General features: G+C 45.3%; 1 protein-coding gene across 1 annotated transcript in view; it reads left to right on the top strand.

Moving 5' to 3' along the window:
• The window catches only part of LIPC (lipase C, hepatic type), a 166,983-nt gene that overhangs the window by 56,021 nt on the left and 91,280 nt on the right, over positions 1–19,682 (top strand). The gene's annotated exons all lie outside the window — the stretch shown is intronic.

Genomic DNA, 19,682 nt, shown 5'->3' with positions numbered 1-19,682 from the left:
ATCCTCCAAGAGACACAGCCCCAGGAAGTGATGTAGACTGGTTCCTCTTGATTTCTTCTTTGTGTGCCAAGTAGTTATGCCTTCCTTCTGGGCTGGCAATAAGTTGGATCAGTCCCCTCCTTCATGCAGCTTGGCAAACTGAGGCCCAACCATTACAGTGATTCACACTAAAAATAGAATACATAGGGGTCAGTCCATTAGCTGGTCTGGGCCCCATTCTGCGGGCTGTATAACAAATGACAGTGGCATGGTGCCAGGAAAGGAGCATGGGGTTAGCCGTTAGACCCTCTGAAGCACCAGTTCTGCCAGATGCTAGCTCTGTGACATTTTGAACAAGCCTCTCTGAGCCTTACTTCCTCACCTATGAAACAAGGCAAAGACCTCCTTCCTCACAGGGCTGGGTCAGAATCAAATGGATGGCACATGTTCCCAGTTTGGGAGGCTATAAAATGTTCTATAATTGCTGCCTGGTAACAGTTGGCTCAAAGTTCATTTGGCCTTGATCTCCACAGCCTCTCTGTTTCTGTTGGCTTGCATTGTGCCCAGGGTTCTGCCTGCAGTCCACCGATAATCAGGCTCATTCTGACTCGTGTCGATCAAGAGCAGCGATGTCTCAGTATAATCAGTCCTGCACCAGGGTGGCTGGGTTCCCCATCAGCCAGTGTTCATCAAGCTCTGACTGAGAGCATCCCCACCAAGCTCCTTTAGGTTTTCCTTTTTAATGATTGTTATTATCACTTTATTTATTTCGTTATGTTTTGGTTGCTCTGGGTCTTCGTTGCTACTCAAGGGGTTTCTCTAATTGGAGCCAGTGGGGGCTGCTCTTCATTGCGGGGCACGTGCTTCTCACTGTGGTGGCTTCTCTTATTGCAGAGCATGAGCTCCATGTGCGCAGGCTTCAGTAGTTGCAGTGTGTGGGCTCAGTAGCTGTGGCGCATGGGCTTTAGTTGCTCCTTGACATGTGGAATCTTTCCAGACTGGGGATCGAACCCATATCCCCTGTATTGCCAGACAGACTCCCATCCACTTTCCCTTTAAAAATATTTTCCCTTCAACTGAAGTCACAGGCATTGGATAAGGAAGCCAGAAGGTTGTCTGTACAGTTTCTTCCAGGGAAGAAGGGGAAATCTGCCATCTCTGACCTTCTAAAACAAAACCTGCCTTAGATTTCCTCTGCCAAGATATGTCTTAGAATGGGGTAAGGTGCTTCTGAGGCCCCATGAGCCCCATGATAGCTGAAGAAAGAAGTGATAGAAGGAGGAAGGGCTGAGACAACCACCTTAATTCAGGGGCTGGGCCCCAAGTTTCCAGAAATCCCACTTAGCAGTTCATCCACATGGACCAGCCCTTGGGGAGAGAGCTGGAAAGGGCTGGGAGAGAGAAGATGTGAGTGGGGCCCACAGCCATTTTACAGGCTTTTGAAATCTATTACTTTGGGGAAAATATTCTCTATGTCATCTTAAAGGGCACACAACTCCACAGTGAGGAAAATAAAAGGTTTGACGAGCATTGGTAACGTGTCCCCTTTAAGCCTGTAGAAGACTTATGTCTACCCTGACCAACCCTGTTGGAAGTTCCCACAGAGTCTCAGAGATGGATGATGTAGAAGTTAGAAAATGCCTGTGTTTTCAGCCTTGCCTTAATTTATGGATTTGCCCAGGGAAGCAGTGATTGAATTTCATTTGGGGAATAAAATACTAGATCTCCAGGGAAGCCAGGCCTCAAGCAACAGATTTTCACTTCCCCTTAGCTTATGAGGACTGGCCTGGTTCTTGGGGAAAATTTGAACAACCTGCCAGTTTGCAGGGATCCACAAATCCCTCCATGACAAGCCACCTACTTCTCCAATCTCCTCTCACTTCTCCCACTCATGTCAGAGGGACCCACACCCCGTACCCAAACCCTATCCACCTGCCCCGGCTCTGGTTTTCAGCTCCTGCCTGCAAAAGGCCCATCTCCTCCACACAACTCAGCTTATCCAAGGCTCACCCATCACAAAGTCCTTCCTGATAACCCCCACCACCACCTGCCTTGCTGTCAAGTTTGGCTGATTGATGCCTGAAATCTAAGAATAAACAGTAATTATAAAAGCTTCCATTTCCTGAGCTGAGTATCAGGTACTTTGCTCTTCTAAAAACCCCATCATGGCTGCGGTTTATCTCCATTTCATAGATGAGAAAACTAGGACCTAGAGAGCTTATGCAAACTGCCCAAGATCACATAGTTGGTAAGAATTGACCTCAGAGTATGGTTCTAAACCTATCGCCTGCCATCTCTCCCAAGAACAAAGCTTTCAGACCACAGACCACTTCTACCCTGCACTACTAAAATTAGTATGCATTTGTTTGGTAGCCTTTACAGGGTTATTGCTCAGTGGGCAAAGACAATGAATGATTCTTCAGACCCCAGACAGTACTGAGCTCTCAGAAATGAATGAATGAATATGAAAACGTGCATCAAACTGGAAAGCTAAAGCAACTTTCATAAACACTGAAAGGATGTCATGTCAAGGAAGATCTATTAAGCAACAAAATAACCTATATTCTGACGGGCTCTGTGTCCCAGAGATGAGGCCAGAGTTTACTGGACTCTCAGATGTTCAATGAATTTCCACCTTCCAATCTGTAAGACCCAGTTATCTGTTTAGCACTAATTTCCAGTCTCGTAGCAGCTTCTCCAGAGAAGGCAATGGCACTCCACTCCAGTACTGTTGCCTGGAAAATCCCATGGATGGAGGAGCCTGGGGGGCTGCTGTCTATGGGGTCGCACAGAGTCGAACACGACTGAAGTGACTTAGCAGCAGCAGCTTCTCAGTTCTTTATTTCTTTGCAAACAATGTGATTTATGCATGAGACACACATATTAAGATGCAATGTAGTTATTCCAACTGTCATAACTACTAAATTGGATTGAATGGCAATGCACTAATAGTTCAAGTTCTGCAGAAAAAAAAGTCAGCCTGAAAATAATCAATTCAATGGTACTTTACAGCATTCATTGCCAGAAACGACTGTACAAACAGTGCAAAAGGTGATGTCTTGACTGTCATTTATTAACACGTGGAGTTTGGGTGTTCTGCACTGAGATGAAGCCCACTGAAATGTGAAGCTAATTTATCCAAACAAATTCTAATAAATACCTTTGATTGTTCCTTTGTCTCTATCCTTTACTAAAGACAGGCAATTAGCAGCATTTGCAATATTACAAGTAAATGAAATTGGGTCTCTGCCCAGCTCGCCTACAAAAGACTTCTATAGCAATAAAAATAATCAATTGGATTCTTCATTTTCTGCTGGGTCCATGTGATTTCCTTAATAATGTCAATGCAGATTGTAATTTGCAGGAAAAAATAAACACCACTTGCATGAGCTGTGAAATTTCAGACCACAAAAATGTCATCTTTCCTTGCAGATTGTTTTGTTATAAGGGTATGCAGCTTGGGCAACTGGAATAGACCTCAGATCTGGTACCTAAATTATCCTTCATAAACTGACCTATATTTTATCTCCCAAATGGGTTTTGTGCATTTTTCCTTCTGTACCTTTGCTTTCTAGCAGTTAGCAAGGGATAATAAGGACAAGACAATAAGGATCAGAAAAGCAACATTAAGCTTCCAGCTTGGCCGCTCACTAGCTGGGTGACCTTGGGCAAGTTATTTAACCTCCCTGGGCCTCAGTTTGCTCCTCTGTAAAATGAGGCATTTAAGTGTGAAAATGCCTAGAATCTAAGTTCCCCAGGCTCCCAGTAGGCATGCAGGACTTGTTACTTGAGCAAATTAATTAATGTCTTGCACAGTATCTGACATGTATGTGTGTGTGTGTTCATTCAGTTGCTCAGTTGTGTCCAATTCTCTGTGACCCCATGGATTGTAGCCCGCCAGGCTTCTCTGTCCATGGGAATTTTCCAAGCAAGAATACTGGAGTGGGTTGCCATTTGCTACTCCAGGGGATCTTCCTGATCCTGGGATTGAACTCACACCTCTTACGTCTCATGCATTGTGATCAGCACCAATCAACTGCTGCGTAATAACTAACACTCTATTTCCCCTCTAACACTCACATTCTCCCTTTGGCCTAGCAAAAGCTTACCCATTCTTCAAGGTTAGCATAAATTTTGCTTCCTCTGAGAAGACTTCCCAAGGCCAAAAGTGATCCGACTTCCCCCAGCCTCCAGACACATTTATTGTTCATAAGCCTCACTTAGAATCTGGGCTTTCAGCCTTTTGTACTGCTGCTTCTCTTCTCATAAAGGGTTTCTTAGCTGCCCAATTAGATCACAGGTTTCTTGGGGGCAAGTCCAGAGTCTGACTCCTGGTGATCCCTCCAGGTCCTAGTAAAGTACATGGCACACATGGATATTCCATAAATATCCATAGACTGACTGAGGAGGGAAACCCAGTCCCCGTGGAGATGGGCAAAGGCCCTGTGGATATGGTTCTGCCCCTGCCGTGGAGAGGCCATGGAACCAGCCCTTACAGCCTTTGCACTGTGTCTCTAAAGACTTCTCTTCCATAGAAAGTGGGCTCCTCTCTGCCAAAACCTTCCCTTGGTGTGAAGAACCAACATCCTCATGCCTTGCGGTGGAAGGGTAATTGCACAACCTCTTCAGGAGACAATATGACAGTATCTCTCAAATTTTAAGCTGCACATATCATTTTTAAAAATCAAAGACATGGGACTTCCCTGGTGGTCCAGTGCTTAAGACTTTACCTTCCAATGCAGCGGGTTTAGGTTCAATTCCTGGTCAGAGAGTTAGGATCAGGAAAAACCAGGGCATGGAACAGAGCACTATTGTATTGAATTCAATAAGGACTTAAAAATGGTCCACATCAAAAAAATATCTTAAAAAAATAGTCAAAGACACACAAATATCCTTTGATCTTTTGATGTGCACCACTAAATGTTTATCTTACAGACTGACCTGCACAGTGTGGAAAGATATAATAAGAATATTCACTGTTAGGTTTCTTATAAGAGCAAAGACTGGAAACAATTCAAATATCTATCAATAGAGAACTGGATAAATACATTTTAGTACATCCACATAGAAAAACATCAGGCAGCCTTTGAAATGAATGAAGTAAACCTATGTGTACTGATGTGGAATAATCAGTGAAAAAAACAAGCTACCACCCAATATGTACAATCTAATCTAACTTATGCTAAAGAGGACATGTGTACATGTGTGCACAAAGGGTCTTCAAAACAACAGCAATGGCTGATGGGGGCCATGGTGGTGGGGAGGAGGGGTAGCAAGAAGGACTGGGCTCAGTAGCAGAAGGACATTCATGGCTGTGTCCCACATTTCATTTGTATAGGCTAAATTCTTCAGCAAATACATGCATTATCTTTCTCTTCTCTCCTCTTTTATTTTTTTATTTATTTTTTTAAAAACAGTCATATTTTAATTATGCTAAAAATGACTAATACAATGAGCTTTAATTAGAAAATTTAAGATTCTAAATAAATTGCTAGGGAATTTCACAATGGGGGGGGTCAATGAAAATTTTTCTCTGCATACAATATGATCATTAACAGACTAGTTAATCTTATTTGGAATGATAAGGCAAAAATAGTAAAACCACACTTTTCCTATAAAAAGTTACACATTATATTCTGTAGGGATAGCTATCATACAAGAAGAAACAAAGAAGATGTGACCACTCTATTGCACACCCAGGAACATTAGGAAATCGGGTCTTAGAATGATCTAGTCATCTTCCTCCTGTCCATCATCTTCAGCATCTCGTTTCCTCTTTTCCCCTCGAAGACCTTCTTCTTCCACTTCTTCTTCTTCTTCTTTCCCTTCTTCAACATAGTCATCATCATCTTCTTCATCCTGAATTTCTTCTTTCATCAAATATGACAGGCCCACCTCCTCTTCTCCCTCTCCCAGTTCTGAGCCTGCTTCATCTTCATCCTCATCCTCATCCTCCTCTTCTTCTTCCTCCTCTTCCTCATATCCTTCAGGTGGACCAGCTTCATCTTCCTCTTCCTCTTCATCATCTTCATCTCCATCCTCATCATCCTCTTCTGAATCTGGTGCTTCATTATCCTCCTGGTCAAATCCATCTAAGTATGTGATTTGCTGCAGCAGTTCAAAAATACTTTCTCTGTAATCTTCCAGGTTTGTGATCTCACAGTTAAACAAGTCAAGACTCTTCAAAATTTTAAGATTTTGCAGAGCTTCTACTGTACTGAGATCTTTGATTTTGTTTCCACTCAAATTGAGGTAGGTAAGATTTGGGCATTTCTCTGCCAGGACTTCCAAGCCTCCAGAAATTATATTGTCACTAAGTTCCAACTTCCGAAGTTTATTGAAGCTGGGCAGCCGGGCCAGTGAACTTAGTTCCACGTTAGCCATACTCAGAAACTCTAGTTTTTTAAAAGTATCATTCAGGCCCTCAATTTCCCCACTGACACAGAGGCAATTATCAAGGACCAATTCTGTTACCTCCTCCGGGGCTCTGTCCCTTAACTCCAGGTTAATCCTCTTCATCTCCACGTCCTCCGCCTGCTCTTCTGCTACCACTCTCCTCCCTTACCTTTTCCTGCCTTTCCCACTACCCCCAGCCCTAAATTTTTAAAAGATTTGGAAATGAATGAAAAGAAAGGCAAATATAAATGCCCACCACCACCAGATAGGTACGGGGAAGAAAGAAGAGAATCACAAATGGAATCCAAGGAGTTGGGACTCTAACTCGGCTGCCCCCACCTCCTTGTCCACACACTCGCGCGTGCATTCACACGCACGCACATACACACACCCTCAGTTCCTTCCCCTTCAATGGCTGCTCGGAGACCTCTCCTCTTTTAAATTTAAATTTCATTTACCATTAATAAGGTAACACATTCGCATGTACAAAATTTTTAAAGGTACAAAATGGGTATATGGTAAAAAAAAAAAAAATGTCCCTCCTATCCTAGCCCTAGCCTCCTGGTTTCTACTCTAGAAGCACCTAGTGGGAACCTTTTCATTTGTCCACTTTTAGAGGTAGCCCATGCACTGCAGGTATTCTCTTTAAAAATAATCGTAATAAAATGAATGGGGGAAAAGCTTCCATCAACCTCATATTCTCTCTCCAGCTAAGGTTCTGTGCCTCTCTTCTCTACACAGCCAACTCAACTTCTGGACAGTGTTGTCCATTTGTGTGGTGTCTATTTATATGGGAAGAGCTTCCTCAGGCTTCAGAGTCAGGCAGACCCGAGTCTTCAATAGTTACCTAACCTAACCTCTCTAGAGGGCTTCCCAGATGGCTCAGTGGTAAAGAATCTGCCTGCCAAGCAGGAGACCTGGATTCAGTCCTTGGGTTGGGAAGATCCCCTGGAGAAAGAAATGGCAACTCACCTCAGTATTCTTGCCTGGAGAATCCCATGGATGGAGGAGCCTGGTGGGCTACCGTCCATGGAGCTCACAAGAGTTGGACATGACTTCGCAACTAAACAACAACAGCAAACCTCCCTGGGCCACATTGCTTCATCTATAAAGTGGACAAGGAATACCTACCTACCTCTTAGTTTGTAAGAGTAAGAAACAGTTCAAGAAAAGCAGGTGTGTGGAGCTACTGTGGTCACTAGAGCTCTGGGCACCGGCCTCTCCTCTGCTCGGGCCCACACACACTGGGCAGCGTCCCTGGGGACAGCGGGGGAACATAGCGCGATGGCTGTCTGCACTAAACCCCACGTTCTGGGTTGGCCAAAAAGTGCATTCAGATTTTACTGGAAGATGGTACTGAACACCTGAATGAACTTTTTGGCCAACCCAATACATCCTGTCTCTGGGAAAACATTTTGAGGCAAACATCTGCAGTGAATTAGAAACTTTGTGGTGTGATGTTACACAAATGATCAACACCAGTTTTTCACCTGGGGTGTGGGGACTTCTGAAAGGGTTTAGGGAAATCAGGAAACCTATTTCTGAGACCTGACTCTACCACAAACTGGTCCTCCTTCAACAATTAACTTCTCACCCCAAGCCTTACACAGAGTGGGTGGGTGTTTTCTCAGACTCCAGACAGCCTCAGACTCTCAGGTATGGAATGTATTAAGGGAACCCTTCACTCAGAAAGAGGGTGGCTGGGGTGTAAGCATGATTTCCAACCTCAACTATGATGTCCCTACTTACAAATCAAACGATGTGGGTATAGAACAAGCATTTACTAAATGCTTCAAAGCTAACTAACCAAATACATTCTTCAAAAGGCGGTTAAATATGTGTAAACATTTTAAGTTAACTTTAATTCATTTTTATCATTACTGAAATGAATTGCAAAGCATATGAACTGCTTAGAGCATCTCACACTCCTTTGTACAAATGCTAGGTTACTAAAGATTAAGAAGGGACCATGTGTAACAGACATTCTGCAGCCCAGCGGCCGCATGGTACAGAATCTACCTGCCAATGCAAGAAATGTGCTGGGATCCCTGGATCCCTGGATTCAATCCCTGGGTCAGAAAGAACCCCTGGAGAAGAAAATGGAAACCCACTCCAGTATTCTTGCCTGGAAAATTCCATAGCCAGGGGAGCCTGGTGGCTACAATCCATGGGATTGCAAAGAGTCAGACAGGACTGAGTGACTGAGCACACTGGCTCAAAATAGCAGTTAGAAAGAGCTAATCTAAAATTCCAACTCTAGGGGCCTCTGATCTGATACCTGACAAATAGGCAGTTGACACGCTAGTACTGTGATTTAGTGACTCTGATGATATTGAAGATAAAAGGAGATATTGCACCTGGCAGAAGTTTCCCAGAAACACAAACACACATGTGCGCATGCACACGCACACGCGTGCACACATGCACACGCGCACGCACACTACTAGAGACATAGTGGGGGTGGGAGGGGAGCCTGTGTACCCCAGCCATGCCTCTCTCACTGCTGTACCACCACTCACCATACAGATTTCATTCCCCAAAATTAATCACACACATAAAGTAGAAAGATGGTTTTCCATCTATTCTTTAAGTAAATTTGGGGAGTTAAAGAGCACAGCTGTCTCCGATAATACCATGCTCATTGGGTACAAATATCTCTTAGCAAGTTGTCCTAAATCAATTTTTTTAATGAGTCCTCTTTTTTCCTCCCCCCACTACTTAGTACTGGTAATTTAAAGCTCAGCAAAAGAGGCTATTGAAGCAAAAAAAACTGACTAATTTTGTAATTTATTCTCTGGGACATTTATCTGTTAATCTAATATCTTAATTCCCTCCATACTTAAAAAGGGCATTTTAAAGTGACATTCCCAGCCATTCCAGATCACTCCTTGAGTTTTATTGTCTGTCTTTTAAAATGTATGCCCAGTGTGTGCTTTGTCCTTTAGTAAAGAAAATCTCTATGGAAATTTGAGTGGATCTGCCGGTGGTGTTGAGTCTACCCTAGAGGGCAGGACACTAAAACCCGGAGGCTCTCCCCTTGGACCCCGCCTTTTGGCTCGTCATGCTAGCGGGCATGGGCAGAGTTAAGCATGCAGGCTTGCCTCTAGAATATGGTTCTGTTCTTAGCGTTCGCCTCCATCATCACATGTTATTCCTTTCCTGCACCATTTCTTGCTAACCTGCTGTGCACTGAGCACTTTTCTGGGAATCAGCATACAGAGAATGCCTAAGCCATAGTCCCTGCCCTCAAAAGGACCTTACAGCTGAGGGAAGCAGGTCTGAACACAACATGGTAGATGCCACACCTGGTGTGTGAACAAAATGCTTGGGAGCAAATCATTTTATTTATGTAACAAATACTTATACAGTGACCTAATATGGGTGAGGTATAGCACTAGTAAGGACTTTTCTAATATTAACTTGTTTAATCCTCACAGCCCACTGGGATGGGTACTATTATTATCCCTTTGTACTGATGGGGAAACTAAGGTGAGTAAATAATTTGCCCAAGGTCACAGCCAATGAGCATCAATGGTTCTGAGCCCACACTCCCTGGCTTCCCAAGCCCATGAGTCTAGCACTTGGTTACACTGCCTCTCAAAACTTTCACTTTTCACTTTCATGCATTGGAGAAGGAAATGGCAACCCACTCCAGTGTTCTTGCCTGGGAACCCCAGGGGCGGGGGAGCCTGGTGGGCTGCCGTCTATGGGGTCACACAGAGTCGGACACGACTGAAGCGACTTAGCAGCAGCAGCAGCAAAACACCTCCTCCAAATGCAAAGATTCTTAACTAAAATCAGATGCAAATGGAACATGCCGGCTGAGAATGCTACAGAGCACAGTGAGGAAGTAACGTATATGCAAAAACTTGAATGATGAGCAGGAGTGAACTAGGCTAATGGGGAGGAAATGAAAGGGTTGAAAGTCAAGGTTCTGGGTGGGGAAGGAGTAAGACATGTTCTAGGAACTGTGCAGAGCACCCACCATGGCAGGAGAGTGTAGAGGAAGGAGGAGAGGAGCTCAAGGGGCAGCTAGAAGTGGGCAGGGACCACACCATCTGGCACTTTTGCTACACGCCAAGGGTTGTATGTGGTGGGTTCCCCAAGAATTCTACGAGCCTATCAAAGAGCGTTGGTTGGGCTTCCCAGATAACTCAGTTGGTAAAGAATCCACCTACAATTCAGGAGACCCCGGTTCAATTCTCTGGGTCGGGAAGATCGCTGGAGAAGGGATAGCCTATCCACTCCAGTATTCTTGGGCTGCCCTTGTGAGTCAGCTGGTAAAAGTCCACCTGCAATACAGGAGACCTGGGTTCGATCCCTGGGTTGGGAAGATCCCCTGGGGAATGGAAAGGCTACCCACTCCAGCATTCTGGACTAGAAAATTCCATTGACTGTATAGGCCATGATATCGCAAAGAGTCGGACATGACTGAGCAATGCCCTTAGCACACACAGGGCAATACCAGCATCAGTTTTCATGATCTGCTGGTGTGTAGACTGGACTGGAAGGAAGCAAAAGTGGAAGCAAGGACATCCATAGGGAGTCAGTGACGAAGGGAGAGCTGCTATCCATTGGACAGGGGTGAGTGAAAGTGGATTCGAGGGAGACTTAGGAGGCGACATCAACAGGAAAAGGTGACTGACTATGAGGGATGAAGACAGCAAAGTGTCCCTGGTGGCTCTAAAGATTCTAGGTACTCACAGGGTCGGGGAGCAGTGGGGATGGGCAGGCTGAGGGTAGAGTTTGGGGAGAAGGTCCCACACAACAACCACATGCACTGTTCCCCGCTCCCCTAGGTCACAGGCTGCTTCGGGGCTCCATGCCTTCATACATGAGGAACCAAGTTTTCTGAGTGTCCTCTCCCTCCTTCTTCACCTGGAGAACTTCCCCGCTGAGAGTTGGCTTGAATGTCACTTCCTCCTCACACCTATAGGCACTGAGCCCTGGGGCAGGTGCTGGCGCAGTCGTTCTCCTTGAACCTCACAGCATCCCTGCGAGGAAGCACTGCCATTCTCGTTTTACAGATTCCTGAGGCTCCCAGAAGGCCCCAGGTCAGCTGGTTAATCAGGCAGTAGGTGGGATATCCCACAGCCACCCAGCGCTGCCTTCCCAGTGACACTGCGGGAAGGGTGAGCTGGGCCTGGGGCTTCTTCTTCCCGAAGGCCCTGAGGTTTCTCACCACACAGATTAGAGATGCGAACCTGAGGAGCAATGAGAAGTTCTGAACCCCACGCCGAGGGCTGTGAAGGGAGGCGACAGCAAGGAGCACAGATGAGAACCACTGGGCCCAAAGCAGGTATGCACCAAACATCACGCTTCTCTCCATCCCCGGAATTCTAGCAAAGTGCCTCCCAAGCATCAGATACCCAGGGTTTCTCTGCTCTTCCTAGAAATAAATTCCAATAAGCAGACAACCCACAGCATAACAAAGCACAGATGTTGTGTCTTCTCTCCTGCTCCCTCGACATTGACCCTCTGTTGCATCCATGTCGCTTTCGCCACTGTGGCTTTGCTCACATCCATCCCTCTGCCTGGCCTCTCCTCTCTCTCCCCTTCACGTGCCTGAGTGAAAGTGTTAATCACTAAGTTGTGTCTGACTCTTTGTGACCCCACGGACTGTAGCCCCCAGGCTCCTCTGTCCATGGTATTCTCTAGGCAAAAACACTGGAGCGGGTAGCCATTCCCTTCTCTAGGGGATCTTCCTGACCCAGGGATTGAACCCAGGTCTCCCACATTGCAGGCACATTCTTTACCATCTGAGGCACCAGGGAAGCCTGGCTCGGTCCTATCCTGGCTAGGCCTCACAGAGCATCCTTTCTACGTTTCTGCTGAGTGTAGGGTAACAAGCTGTCCCAGTTCTCCAGGACTAAGGGATTTCCTAGGTTGTTGGACGTCTGGTACTAAATCAGGGCAGTCCTGTGGAAACCAGGGTGGTTAGGTGCTTGGTTGCTTGGATTGTGTCAGCTTATTGCAAGCCTAACTAATGTCCAAGCTGTCTTGTATCCATTAGTTATATCTCCTCCTTTAAAGTAGACGTGACTTCTCAAGGTAAGGTTCTGTGCCTTGCTCATGCTTTTTTAAAAACTATTGATTGATTTGATTTTTTGGCTGTGCTGAGTGCTGCTACAGGGCTTTTCTCTAGTTGCAATGGATAGGGGCTTCTCTCTAGTTGCACGGGCTCTCATTGCAGCGGCCTTTTTTGTTGCAGATCACGGGTGTGTGGCCACAGTAGCTGTGGCATGTGGGCTCAGCAGTTCCAGCTGCCAGGCTCCAGAGCACAGGCTCAATAGCTGTGGCATGCGAGCTTTGCTGCTCTGCGGCATGTAGGATCTTCCTGGACCAGGGATCAAACCCGTGTGTCCTGAATTGGCAAGCAGATTCTTTACCCCTGAGCCATCAGGGAAGCCCTTGTTCATCCTTGACGTGTGCAGTCATTGTTTGTGGAATGAGTGCACAATGTGAGCACAGACTCAGAGTGAGTGTTGTGAATGACTTAATCTCGCAGAATTCCAATACCCTTTTGTGTAAATGGGCCTAAACCTAATACCTGTACCCCAGAGGCTTGCTGTGAGGATTAAATGAAAAGAATGCATGTGCAATGCTCAGCAGAGTGCCTAGGACATAGTAATACTCAGGAGACAGTAAATAGTAAACAATAGCTATTATTTTTAGTAAGGGTAATATCGATAGCATTGCTTTTATTGGGCATTTAAAACTTTTAAAAATTAAAACACTATTTAGTCAATCTGAGTATTCCACCATGTTGCTGAAGCAAAAGACAATCCCTTAATAAATAACTTCTGGAAGATCTGTTATTTAAAACTGTGGCTCAGTGGTAAAGAATCTGCCTGCCAATGCAGGAGACTCGGGTTTGATCCCTGGTTCAGGAAGACCCTTAGAGAAGGAAATGGCAACCCACTCCAGTATTCTTGCCTAGGAAATCCCATGGACAGAAGAGCCTGGTGGGCTACAGTCCATGAAGTCACAAACAGTTGGACATAGCTCACCAACTAAACAACAAAATCGTCATTTAAAACGACAATTTAAAATGACGATAGTTTGTTTCTCAACTATCAGCCAAATTATTTCCCACCTGATAGTTCTTGCTTCAGAACAGTGTGGCCCAAACAGGCTGACTAATTATAGCATTTCCAGAGCACATACGATCATTCAGAAGCAACTTTCTCAAGAGCTGGGACAGAAATAAATGAGCAATCAGCAGGTTTAACAGGATTTTCTTCCCCCACCCTACCCTCTGAACCCTTAACACATGAAGTTGATCCCAACAGTTATTTTAAGGAAATTCAGCTGAAGTATTCTTGGGGTTTGAGGCGATCTTGTGTGCACCCTGGATCCATCATGAATCCTGTTGTCCAGAGCATCGTGAGGGTGGCAGGGAGGCTGGAGGTCAGGAAAGCCACGCTCCATCCTCAAATAGCCTGGGGCCTGGGACAGGTTACTCTGCAACCCAGAGTCTGTTTCCCCATCAGTAAAGTAAGAAAACAGTCTTATTTAATTTAGTCTTACTTAATTTCTAAGTCTCCCTCCAACTCAGGAATCAGATGGTTCTCAGAAGGAACACCCTGATTGGCCAATGAACTACATGTTGCCACCAAATGTTTCTATCTCCTTGTCTATGTCATGCATCCTACAGCTATTTATTAAGCTCCTACTAGGTGCCAGGCACTGTACTAGATGTTCCTAGTAGTCACGCTCATGTCCATCCTATCTTTACCACCTGTAGGAATGCATTGCTTCCAGAGTTAGGCTCCTTGGAAGTGAAAGTGTTAATCACTTTAATTGTGTACAGCTCTTTGTGACCGCATGTACTATAGCCCATCAGGCTCCTCTGTCCATGGGATTCTCCAGGCAAGAATACTGGAGTGATGTGTGTGTGTGTGTGTGTGTGTATATGTATATGATATATAAGGTATATAACATATATAAGGTATATATATACAAGAAATTGAAAGTTGCTCAGTCATGTCCAACTCTTTGCAACCCCATGGACTATACAGTCCATGGAATTCTCCAGGCCAGATTACTGGAGTGGATAGCCTTTCCCTTCTCCACGGGATCTTCCCAACCCAGGGATGGAACTCAAGTCTCCCACATTGCTGGTGGATTCTTTACCAGCTGAGCCATCAGGGAAGCCGTATATATGTATACCTATAGCCAATTCATATTGATGTTTGACAGAAAACAATAAAATTCTGCAAAGCAATTATCCTTCAATTAAAAATAAATTTTTAAAATTTTCTTTTTAAACAGAATATTGAAATGGGTTGCCAAGCCCTCCTCCAAGGGATCTTCCCAACCCAGGGATCAAACCCAGGTCTCTTGCATTGCAGGCAGATTCTTTACCATCTAAGCCACCAAGGGCTCCTTGGATGAGGAACACTTAATCCCATTTCCCATTTCCTTCCCATCTTCAGAAACTGTCTCTCTGATCTGATCCATCCTCTGAAATATCTCAGAGCAGTGACGCTCAGGCTTGAGGCCTTCAGTACAAAGGAACCAGGTCTTAGGGGAGGAAGAAGCTTCAGGACAGAAAAAAATCGTGGGTTTTTTTTTTTTTTTTTGCCTCTCGTTTTCCAAGCTTAGACCAAAATGACTATATAGATGAGCAAACCTCTTCTCCTTAACCATTCCTTTTGGCAATACCCAGGACCCTCTCTGAGAAGGCCACACCCCAGCATCCTCTGACAACCCAAGGATGAATTCTCTATCATATCTTACTGTGGGGAGGAAAACAGGATTTAGCAGTCTTAGTTTCACCACTTGAGAAAAGCATTCATCTTGACTTCTATTTTTCTCATCTGCAAAATGCACATGGTATTAATGGCAACTTGACAAAGCAGAGTGTGCATTTCAAAGTTCACTGTAAACCACTGAAACATTAACTGTGATCCCCACTGGCCTTCTTTACTTTATGATGATACAGACCTGACCCTACAAATAAGATGAAGAGATGAACATCTCCAGAGTTTGAATAACATCAGAAATTTCCACCTGTCCAAAAATATCTTCCCTATGTCCTGCAATTCAACTACTGGCAATTCACTCAAGCACCCTATCAGATAGCTTTGCCAGCTCTGACCTACCTACTTATCCTATGAAGAAAATTTATGTGAATTGAAACCTCATCATGTCCCAGGCCCTTTGTGATACTTAATTCTTTTTTTACCCCACACCAATAGGTGAGACAGGGCTTATTACTTAATACACTTTAAAACTTGGGAAACTGATCCTCAGAGAATTTAGGAAACTTGCTTAAGGGCTACGTGAGTGACGGTCAGGACTTAAGTTTGGGTGGGGTTGAAAGGGCAGCAGGCCCAGGGGAACACGCAGAGCAGCTGCCTGGGGAGGGAGGTGCGCAGGAGAGGCACACACCAGCACCAGGGATGCTCAGCCACTGTACGACTTCCTCCAGCCCAGTGCCCCCAAACACCCAGGCCGCATCCACAAAGACCACCCAGCATTTCTGCCAAAAGAGAGAGAAAGGATGTTGATGCCGTTCATCTTCTGAAACAGCATATCCCCTCTGGCTAATCTGGAAATGTTATTTACAGAGCTCTCGAATGCCCCTCTGTCACTGAGTGGGTGGATAGGCATCACGAATATTTGGCACCGCTGCTCCTCTAAGAGCCAGCACCATTCATTGGATAATTATCCTGTTGTCTTCTCACCTCAGGAGAAAATGCAAGACGCCCTCTTTCCAAATCTGGTCCATCATGCCAGCGGCACTTGTATTTTTAGAAGCTGTTTTTCCCCAATAGTTTCACAGCCTCTAATCTGCCACTCTCTAGATGAATATAAATGAAAACACAACAATGAAATATGGAGAAATACTTTCTCCGATCATAATCTCCAGTCTCTGAACCCCAGGGCCAGGAGTGGGTGGAGCCCTGACTTGCCTCCAAAGCTATGTATGGGGAGAGGAAGGCAGTGAGGACAGGCATCACCCAGGGCCTTCTCGCTCTGATAAATGGCTGCCAACCAGCTATTAGGGAGGGCAGAAGCCCTTGCTAAAACTTCATGTCTCCAGGAGCCAGGAGCTGGGAAGCATAGAGGATTATAATTACACCCGGTGGAAGCCTGACCACAGCTCACCTGCCAAGCAAAGAGTGACCCCGTTAAAGAGCCAGGAAGGAATGGTGTTCATAGGGGACTGGATTTCTACACAGCAGCCTCGAAGTCATTTCTCAAACTTACCCTAGAATCTGGAGGTAAAGGGGAAAAATGTCCTTTAAGAACAGGTACAGGGAGCCCTGTCCGAAGAGAGAGCTGCCCAGTCCTTAGCTCCTGACAGCTGAGGCCTCAGAGGGACAGACATCTTATCTACCCAACCCCACCCTGAAGGCCCAAGAAAACCCCCAAAGTGGAAACTCAGAAGCTAGCATTTCAAGAGATGCCAGTGTCCACCCTAAAACAAGAAATAACAGTGGCTTAATGCAGCAAGGCAATGCCATAGAGTGGTTGTCACCTAGGGGTTTAGCCAGACTGCCTCAGGTTCTAATCCTGAATCTCCTTCTTACTTGAAGAAGGAAATTGGCTGGGAAGTCTCATGGACAGAAGAGCCTGGCGGACTATAGTCCATAGCGTTGCAAAGAGTCAGACATGACCAGGGCAGTAAACAGTAGTCTTACTAGCTGTCTCACTCTAGGCAAGTCTCTCAACTATTTTGGGCCTCCATTTCCCAGACTGTAAAATGGGAAAAATTATATTATTACCCTGGTTGTGAAGTTTAAGAGACAAAATGAACATGAAGTGCCCAGCAGACTATCTGGAATATATGAAATGCCAGGATATGTTTAATCTGTCCCTCTCAACCCCACCCCTATACACCAGAAAGCAAATTCCTGATGAATTCTAAGGGATGTCTCTGCTAATACTGATCACAGTTTTGCAACCAGCCGTCAGGCAGCAGTGACTCCACAGTCCTGCCTCCCTGCTCCATCTTTCAGCACCTGGCACAACTTCAGGGACCAGAAGCAGAGAACCAGGCTCGAGTGGGAACTGACCCTTGCCTGACCAAGGACATGCAGCACTGTCCCTCCCCTCATCCTGGGACTGACCACAGACTGTCCTAATAAGACGGTTGGAGCACCGTGGACTGTTTATCCCAGTGAGAGCTGGTGGTGCCAACAGGCCTGAAAACTGGGGCCCTCTCTGCCCACACTGTCATCCACGACCTGGGGGCTGGAGCCCAAGCTCTGTAGCTGCTTCTCTGACCAAGCTGGATACCTTGACACGGTCCCAGCAAGCAACAGAGCACCCATTGTTCAGCCCTCCCAGCCCCACAGAAGCACTCAGCCTGCCAAGTCCAGAGGACCCACCCAGATTCTAGCAGCAGAGAGAGACTCCCCAGCCTTCCACCCGGAAGCACAGCTACCCTCACCCACATGGCCAGTAGCCCACTTGGCCCTCAGTGCCCGTAAGAAGCTCAAGTCCATCTGCTCTGCTATTTGTGAAGGGCAGGGAGGCAGGGTTGGGCAAGCAGATGAAACTTAAACTTACTCTCTGCTCATGACCATGGAGATATTATAGGCATTATTATTATTATTATATAGCTGTAATATGGTAATATTACTATAACTAAATAGTACTGGCTCCCCATTTGGCTCAGACAGTAAAGAATCCACCTGCAATGCAGGAAACCTGGGTTTGACCCATGGGTTGGGAAGAATCCCTGGAGAAGGGAATAGCTATCCACTCCAGAGGAGCCTGGTGGGCTACAGTCCACGGGGTCACAAAGAATTGGACACAACTGAAACTTAAACTTACTCTCCACTCGTGGCCATGGAGATGTTATAGGCATTATTATTAAAGAGCTATAATATAATAATATTCCTCTAATTAACTAATACAACTAGAATTAGGGTCACTATAATATATTCAATTATAATATAAACGTATAATGTAGCTATAATAGCTAACATTTACTCTTACAAATAAGAGTAAGAGTGGCAAGTTTGTGCCAAACGTTATTTTAGCCTAAACTCCCCACATACAAAGTAGGACCTATCATTCCATCCCAGTTTAGAGGTAAGGACAATCCAGAGAGGCTATACTATTTGCCGAGACCACACAGCCCATAAGAGTCCAAATTCTCACTCAGACAAAACGCCATAAACGTGGGCACCCAAACCTGCAGGCTGGTCCTGCTGGTGGCTGACTTCTCCAGACCAATCTAAGCACCTGGGAAACTTGCTCAGCCACACAAATGTCACTTGCTCCACCTTTACCTAGTGCCTGAAATTGCCCTATTTGTGTTCCTTTGTTTTAAAGCTTCATCTTCTTCTTAAACCCGAATATTCCTTTTGGGTTTTTTAAAAATGCTTATTTACTTATTTGGCTGTGCTGGGTCTTAGTTGCAGCACACAGCATCTTTCTCGTGGCAACATGTGGACTCCTAGCCATGGCATGAGAGATCTATTTCCCTGACTAGGGATCAAACCCAGGACCCCTGCATTGGGCTCACAGTGTCTTGGTCACCAGACCAGGGAAATCCCCAAAGATTCCTTTTAGACAGGATCAAAAGCCACCATCAGATGTCTAAGTCAAACTAATGAATAAGGCCTTTCCTCCAAGCAGCTCACTAAGAGCGGGAGAGAGGCCCTGAGCAGACCTGAAACATCACATCAAAGTGTATTTTTCCCCCATATGCCTTTTATTTCTCGTGTATTTCCATTCTCCCCATCATCTAGAAACTTCATGTTATCAAAAACTGATTTCATAAATGAACTCATGCTGAGAAGTTCTACCCATCTCTACCCACCTTAATGACATCCCACATCCTCATCAGACCCAAAGCATACCTGTAGACTCATCAGAGATTTTTTTAGGAAAATGAATCCCATGTGATTAGGAAGTTCAGGTGAATAGCAAGTCACCAGAGCCAGGATCAGCACTCTAGCTTCTTGACACCTATCCAGTCCTCCAACCAGCACTGTGGGAGTTCTAGAAAGAGGCATTTCCTAGTGAGAAAGTTCTCAGTGCCCTAAATGCCTGGAGTTAAACCGTTTTGAAGCTCAACTTATTTCCACTAGAATCATGTCACAAAATTGGAGGCATCATGGGGAACTAAGGAAAGCAGAGAAGCAATAAAGTCTCCATGTACACTGGACCCATATTTGAGTCTTGCCCAATACACATATATTAGGCCCTATACTTCTCAATTTAGAAAAAAGCGGGGGGGCTACACTCCCTATAAAAACACAACATTTTTTAAAAGGATGCTCCTTAAGTAGAGAATTCATCGCCCAGGGGTATTTTCCTTGTAAGAGGCCTATGAAGGCAGC

Source organism: Budorcas taxicolor, chromosome 10, assembly GCF_023091745.1.
Source record: "Budorcas taxicolor isolate Tak-1 chromosome 10, Takin1.1, whole genome shotgun sequence".
In the NCBI taxonomy this organism is placed as follows: Eukaryota; Metazoa; Chordata; class Mammalia; order Artiodactyla; family Bovidae; genus Budorcas; species Budorcas taxicolor.
Note: the sequence above shows the minus strand (reverse complement) of the source record. Positions and strands in the feature narration are given on the sequence as shown.